At 49.5% G+C, this 8,043-nt stretch overlaps 1 protein-coding gene across 1 annotated transcript in view; it reads left to right on the forward strand.

Moving 5' to 3' along the window:
* The window catches only part of SLIT2 (slit guidance ligand 2), a gene marked incomplete at its 5' end in the record, with an annotated part of 289,592 nt that overhangs the window by 97,694 nt on the left and 183,855 nt on the right, over positions 1-8,043 (forward strand).

Consider the following 8,043-nt stretch of genomic DNA (forward strand, 5'->3'; position numbering starts at 1 on the left):
TGGTGTTTAGGTTGCGGGATTCCCCCGTGGCCAGCCACAGTTCGTGTCCCGGACCTGGTGGCTTACTTTCTCACTTTCTCTCTCTCTCTCTGGTCAAATTAAACTAAAGAAATAAAGTTAAATTAAAAAAAAAAATTTTAAAAAAGGAAAAAAGAAATACAATGTGTAAACCTCATTTTTTTTATCTAAGAAAGTCTGTTCTTGAGTTCTCAGCTCCTGATTTACTGAGAGCTGTTTATAGGTGCCATAGGACCCCATGTGTCCTTACCACAGATGTTGGGTAGATAGATTCCAGGCAGGATCCGGAAGTGGAAAGGCATAACTGCTTTGGAGAAAATGTGGGGCCGATAACCTCTAGCACCAAACTAGCTGTGTGAGTGACACATCAGGAACTGATCACGTGTGTGTGTGTGTGTGTGTGTGTGTGTGAGAGAGAGAGAGATGTTTGCTATAGGGCACATGTGCTCCTTGGAGAAACAGGGAGACAGAAAGCGAGAAATCGCTTCCAGGGGACGGCCATGTTGCGGTCCCTTCTCGCCCCCTCTTCTCAGGCACACATGGGCACGTGCCTTGCGTGAATTTCAACCTGCTGCATCCAGGACTAGAACTGTGGGTGGTCCTAAGAGAGTCCACCCATGTAGCCATTATGCCATCGGGTGGCCTCCTATGTGGACAGTTTCCAGGACGGTCCCAGAGGGACGTCCCTTGCCTGGGTTGGAGCCTACGGGCTCAGGTGCGCGGGCTGTCCCTGCCCTGCCCCAGGAACGTGGCTCCCTGTGGCCACGAGGGTGTCGCTGCCTCACACCCACTTCTTGCACTGGGAGGAGCTGCAGAGTAGCATTTCCCAGTGGCAAAGTTCACCCCATGACCCTGCGGGTGGCGGCCTCCGGTGCTTGAGCTGCCGGGCCTGAGCCCTTCTGAGGGTTTTCTCAGTGAGTCTGGTGGAGCCAGGTGCCTCCGTACTTCAGCTCTCTGCCTGTGGGATGACTTCCTGGAGGGCTTCCTGGCAGGTGCCTTCATGGCTATCTCAGGTCGGGGAGCTGTGGGCAGCAGTGGTGGGGTCTTTGGAGCCAAATTGTCTACAGCTGGCTCGAGACCCACGCTAGCGTTTGTTTCTGTGTCTTTGTATCTTTTCTTTTTTTTAGTTATTTTCTTAATGTGAGAGGGGGAGGTGCGGACAGGCACTCACAAGGCCCTTGTGCCACAGTCCCCCCCACAGCCCTGCAGCCAGCCGGGAGTTCAGGCATGCCCAGCGCGTTGAGGTTCATCTAGGACGAGACCAGGGGCTCTGTGGTTTCCAGAATGGTACCGTAGCACCCCTCTGCCTTCCCGCTGTGGGTGGACCAAGCTTTATTATTGTTATTGTTATTGTTTTTTTGTTCTCAGGACTTGTTAAACATTTTCTGAGGATTCTAAAACAATGTGGTTTATATTGGTTATACATTTTGATATTGACTGTATTGGAAGTTAAAACCACTTTTTAAATTAATTGCCAGAGGGTGTATGTGCTTGCTAGACAGAGACAGAGAAAGAGACAGAGAGAGAGAGAGAGCATCCTTCACTGGGGACATGGTCACGGCACAATCCCTTCTCCACGTTTTCCTTTCAAGATAGCAGGCAGGTGCACATGCACATGTGCCGAGGCCAGGATTTGAACTCTGATGCTTCTCCACGTTTTCCTTTCAAGATAGCAGGCGGGTGCACATGCACATGTGTCTGCTGTGGGTTTCCAGTCTCCCTGGCCAGGATTTGAACTCTGATTGACTCTGTGGGAGCCAGCTTTCTTAATAACTAAGCTATAGGTCTGTCCTGGAACTTATAACAAATTTTAAAAATATTTATTAAATGTTTAAAAATAGCAAAATAAACTCACTACTCATTAATGTGCATAGCATGTATGTGTGTGGGTGTGTAATATTCTTTCAAAAGCCAGTGAAAAGAGTAGCGTCATTTACCATTTGGGGAAATGTTCATTTTAGGTGAAAAAAGCCCACGTCTCGGGGTCGCGGCTGCATTCAGTCCGCGGGAATACCGTACAGCCGCGGAAAACCCCTCCGGGCATCGCTGCCGGGAATGAGAGTGCACAGGACGATGCCAGGTGTGCAGGAGAGGCAGCCCTGGAGAGGGGGCATGAGAAGGATGCCATGAGCCCCTGCCGCTCCTGGATGCAGGGCTCCCCACACCTGGGACTGGACCCTGGATGGGCAAAGACCAGAGAGGATCAGCAGAGAGGCAGAGCATCCCCCAGCGGGCACCAGCCAGGAGGGGCAGGTCTCAGTCCTGGAGCCACCTGGAATTAGGGCCGCTGACAGCTAGGATGAGCCTGGAAGTGGGGTTTCCCCTCCTGCCTCCGGAGGAATGCAGCAATGCTGACACCTTGGTTTCAACCCCGGATCCAAGGGCTCTAAGATAAGGCATACGTGTTGTTTTAACCCACTCCCGCCTCCCACAGCAAGCCATGTAATTCCTCATCTTAACCAGCCCAAGGAGCCGATGTCCACTCCGCACACAGAGGAAGCACTGCCGTCACCCGAGATCCCTTCTTCATTAAGCCTTCATGGATGTGTGAGGCAAAGGGAGTCCCAAGACGGGGGAATGACGTCTACACTGGATGGATCGCGCACTGGGGAGCGGCCGGGTGCAAAGATAACGGAAGCGCAGTTCTGAAGATGCCGTTGGCACATCGACTTCATGAAAATCTAAGACTTCTGAGCGGCGGGGTGGGGAGAAAGCGAAGTCAAGCCACAGCCCCGCACACAGTGTTCGCAGTTCTCGTCTGATAAAAGGCCGTGTCCAGAATATTTAATGAATTCGAGCAACTCACAAGTAAGGGTAAATCATCCAATGAAAGACAATGAATTTGGAGCACAATTTACAAATCTAGGTTCTTGACAGGAAAACCAGGTTGAAAAGGGAGAAAAAAACTACAGAAAAAAACTATAGAAAAAAAAATGATGCTCCTCTCCGTACACAGAGAAACATTTGACAAGTCAAACAGCCTTTCTTTATAAAATCCTCATGAATATGTGAAGCAAAGGAGCAGCAGGAAAGAGGAGAAAAAAGCAGCATTAAAATATGAGGGCCGGGATCAGCAGATGGCATAGTAGTAACATCGCTGGACTCCCACATGGCCGACCGTGGTTCGAGTCCTGGACCCAGTAACTTGAAAATCATGCCAGGCACGTGTGCATGCATGCCCAAGATCCTAGGAGGAGAATGGAGAAGGGATTGCAGCATGGCCATCCAATCTGGGAGAGATGTCTCACTTTCCCTCTCGCTGTCTCTGTCTCTGTCTCTCTCTCTCTGGCAAGCACACACACCCTAGGCAAAAACCTCTACAAACAGACAGACAAATACATACATACATACAAAACAACAAGGTCTGCTGCAGGGGTGACTCCGAGCTCTGTACTGCTGAAGCCACGTGGAAGATGCTGGTGCATACCCCAAGGTTCCTGGTATGTGTGAGCACACGCACGTGTCCTCTGACCCTGGGTGAGGAGGTTGTGAGTGGGTCTCTCACGATAAATAAATAAATTTTAAGAATTGGAGGTATGAGCAAATTCACTGTTAACAAAGTGTGGTTGGTTCATGCTACTTGTACCTCAGACATCTGTTTTCAGTCTCACTCCCTGTACAGTGTACGTGTGGGGGGGGCAGCTCTGAATTCTTTCAAGTATATGGTCATCAAATGAGGTCATCTCTGTGCGTGTAATTTATGAGTGTACATTGCCACGAGAGGTATTATTATCACGATTGATATATTGTAATTATTATTATGGGGCATTATTCCCAATATATTCTTGTAATTATTATTATTAAAGTAAGTTACTATGTCATCATCAAAATGAAACTAAAAACAAGCAAAGCACACCTTAATAATGTTATTAAAATAGTTTGGAGCTTGCAAGTATCCCCAGGATCCCCAGGCTGCACGCTGTGCCCCCCCCCAACATTCTCTCTGTGACATGGTGACAGGACAGAGCAGCTTTCTCCATGGGAACGAGCCCAAGATTTAGCAGAGCCCCAGCCGGTGTGCGATGGGACATCTGAAGAGTGTGAGGAATGAGCTCGTTGGGTTTTTCTCTTAAGCACGGAGTTCAAGACTGAGATCCCAAGTACAGTCCTTTCCAACACAGAGGTGGATGGTCCCAACGCGCCCTGTGTTGAACCTCTAGCAGGCAGGGGTAAAGGGGAGCCTCAGCTGCAGCCATGTAGACCTTCCTGTCTGGAACTCTGCGTCGCAGCAGGTGCTAGGACAGAGGCTCAGGGAGGAGCGCCTTGTCGTGTAGAATCAGGTCGGGCAGCAGCCAAGCCGAGATTTGCTCACCACACACAGATCACTGTCCGATTTTGACAAAATGGAATATCTTTTCTTGATTTTTATCTGCTGGTGAGCGTGGTCCTGCAGTCTTCCAACATGCACCGTCCCTGTTAAATAACCCAGAGTTCTGGTCTTCGCTTCCAGAACACCAGCTCGCTTTGTGCGGTCAGATAAGCACATTTTTTTCTCTGTAAGAAGTAATAATTCAGAACCTCCAGGGGTCACCAAACTTCTTTGATCATGCTTTCTATTGGGGACAAATGCGCGCATAATTCCCTGCCAGAAACTTCGATGACTTTTATAGACCTGACAAGTCCTGCTTGATCAGAATACATTATTCTACAATGTAACCTCCCTGCTCTAATGAAATAATAAGTCAGCTGTCTGATAGAAATGTAAAATATCATAGGCAACATGGGGGAAAATCGCAATGCTTGGGAGAATCGGCTCTATTGATCCTGCGTTCAGCAATATGCATCTTCTAGTGTCAGTTTCTAAAATGGGGAGGCGTGTACTAAGGCAGGTTTTTCGAGGCTGATGCTCTGCATTGGACCACGGGGAAAGTGACGCAGAGAGGACAGTGGGGTGGCAGCTGAGTCGGCTTTGATGGCGTCTGGCAGAGACGTTCCAGGGCATGGAACCTGGTAGGTTGAGTTGAAAAGTCTTTGAAAAATACATCAGACGGTCACCGTGGCACTGCAGGCCTACTGCAGTGGAGAACGGCCAGTGCGGTTTTTGTTCTGTGCTTCACCCGAAGTAGTCCTGCTTTAATTGGCGTTTTAAATTGAAATGTATTAAAAAGAAGTCTAATGAAATCTTAATTCTGAAATAACATCAGTTCTCAAACTCATGACTTTGGGAAAAACACTTTTGAAAAAATTCTAAGATAATTGCACTGTTCCTAAAATACCTTAAAATGGTATCTTTTTTTTTTTTTATTATGAATTATTGCAATTCATTTCTTAGTTGCATGCTAGCAGTTATTTTAAAACTAGTGTACAGTTGTGAGACCAGCAGATGGTGTAATGGTTACCTCGCTGGACTCCCACACGGCCGACCACGGTTCGAGACCTGGACTTTGAAACTCACTCTGGGTACATGTGCTTGCGTGCCCAAAATCCAAAGAGGAGAATGGAGGAGAAGGGACTGTGGCATGGCCATCCCCCTTGGGGAGTGATTTCTTGCTTTCTGTCTCTGTCTCTCTGGCAAGCACATGAGCCCTACGGCAAATAAAAAGGAAAGAAAACTTGCTTAAGAAAAAAACAAAAACAAAAACAATGTGCAGTTGCTTCTAAGTTAAATTTCAAGGTAATTAAAAATGTAATCCATAATCTTGCATGACTTCCCAGTGCCCAGAAGAATTCATTTCATAATGGAAAGTCCAGTCGGCCTGAGATTACCCAGACAAGTTGCTTTGGTCAGAAATACCTGCATGGTTCTAAAGACCAAAAAGCCTTTTTGTAAAAATCATTGTTCAAGTTGCCGGAGCAGCTCTTCCTCCGTAGAACGTGTTGCACTGTCCTGTGTGGTTCTCGAGGCTTCCTCTGGTGGGGTGGCCTGGTGGCTTTGGAAGGGCAGCGGCCGCAGTGCACGTAGCTGTCTCTGAGACCTCCCGGTACCCTGGATGCGGGAGAGCAATTCCGAGCAGCTGGGCGAGTGAGTGAGACAGAGAGACAACAGAGACCACGCACAAGCTGAGGCCACCGAGAGAACTGCCAGTGACACCCTGCACCGCGGGGACAGCTAGTGTTTGTCACAGGAAGTCCACTCTTTTTTTTTTTTTTTGAGAGGTTTTTGCTATAGGGTGCTTACATTCACCAGAAAGACACAGAGAGACAGAAAGCAAGAAATCACCCCCCAGGGGGGATGGCCATGCCACAATCCCTTCTCCTCCGTTCTCCTCTCGGGATCTTGGGCACACATGCACACGCGCCCGGCATGAGTTTAAGCCACCGGGTCCGGGACTGGAACTGCGGTCGACTACATGGGAGTCCAGTGACATAGCTATTACGCCAACTGCTGGTCCCGAAAGCGCACTCTTTACAGCGGCTGACTTTGATCAGCAGATTAATTGTTTTTGAGGCTGGCGCATCAGGCTGAAGCTGGAATTTTTAAGATGCGATTAATTTGTTGGAACAATAGTTGGAAATCCGAATACCTCAAGTCCGTGGTTAAAAACGTGATTTACCAGGGCCAGCGGGTGGTTTACTGATTGAGGCACTGGACTCCCACATGGAGGAGCCACGGAGTTCCTGGCTTGAAACTCACACGGGGCATGTGTGTGTGCCCAAAATCCTGAGAGGAGAATGTGGGAGAAGGGATTGCAGTATAGCCATTCCCCCAGAGCATGATTCTTTCTGTCTTGTCTGTCTCTCCTGTAAGCACATGAACCCTATAGCAAAAATCTCCCCCACCAAAAAAAATTATGGTTTACTGTCATTTCTGACTCAACTCTGCAGGACCGACGATAGACCATTAGGGCATTTGATTGCTGACTCAGGTATCTTTCTGAATTGCGTGTTCTGGAAATTCCTGAGCTGCTGGTTGCCTGCAGAGTTTCTGAATGGGAGATTTAAAAACAGACTCAGTAAAGAAGGCTTGGAGTCTGCATACCGCTTTCCTTTCCTTTATTTGTTCTGAGGACAACTCGGTCTTGTGGAAGCCTGATCAAAATGGGTTTCACGATGGCCCTAGCCCACGTACCCCGGGAGGAAGAAGCCGGGTACCCAATCAGAGCCAGGTACGCAGGACTGCAAGGGGAACCACGTCCCAGTTCTGGGGAGAGTCGATCCTGCTCAGCCGTAAGGCTGAGAGTGAGCACTTATTAGCGCGAGAGATCTGTGTCTAGTGCAGCCCATGAAAGAGAAAGAGAAACGCTTCCGTGCTGATGCTGTTTGTCTTGTTTGTTGTTACCGTTTTAATGCTAGAGGGAATGTGCACATGCCAGAGAGAGAGAGAGAGAGGGGAAGAGAGAAAGAGAGAGAGAGAGTGAGAGAGAGAGAGAGAGAGAGCGCTCCTCCCAGTGGGGCCTGCTCACTCTGCAACCCTTTTTCCTCCTCCTCTGCATCCCCTGCAGCCCCCGGGCATGCACCCACAAGGGCCAGGCATTTTCTGAAGTCTCCAGGGCTGTGACTTGAGCTGCAGTGGCCATGCGGGGTCTGGCTCTCTTCACACAGGGCACTAGCTCCGTCTGTACGGCCAGCCCTGCTGTCCCACTTTGAATCTAACTGGTGTCTTCCACGTGGAGAATCTGTAGAGAGGATGGAAGCCTGAGTGGCCTTTGTTCTCGGCTCGGCTCCTCTCCCAGAGCCCTCGCCCTGGGGGATGCGTCCTGGGGCCGGGCCGGGCCGGGGACCGGGTCGGGTGGTGCTCTCCCGACACTCGGCATTGCACCTGCTGTGATGAGCACCTGGCAGTCGGGCATTTCTGCTTTTACGTCTTGGAGAACATCTTTAGACCTTGACGAATTGACTTCATGTTGTATATTCACCCTCTGGATTGATGTGATCAAGACACTCAGGCTTTCCGGGGACCGCCAGGCTCCACTGCGTGTCCCACATGTGTGTGTCCCAGGACTGAAACATACATGACTGGCCCAGACATACCTGACTTGTGAACATCCCGGCATGCTGATCAGGCCTACTGCCCCCCGTGTCCTTCCCTCTCTGCAGGGTGACACCCTCATGTTGTCTGAGACTTCGCAGGCCCCTGCCCACTGC

This window comes from Tupaia chinensis, unplaced genomic scaffold (genome assembly GCF_000334495.1).
Source record: "Tupaia chinensis unplaced genomic scaffold, TupChi_1.0 Scaffold000695_1, whole genome shotgun sequence".
Taxonomy (NCBI): Eukaryota; Metazoa; Chordata; class Mammalia; order Scandentia; family Tupaiidae; genus Tupaia; species Tupaia belangeri.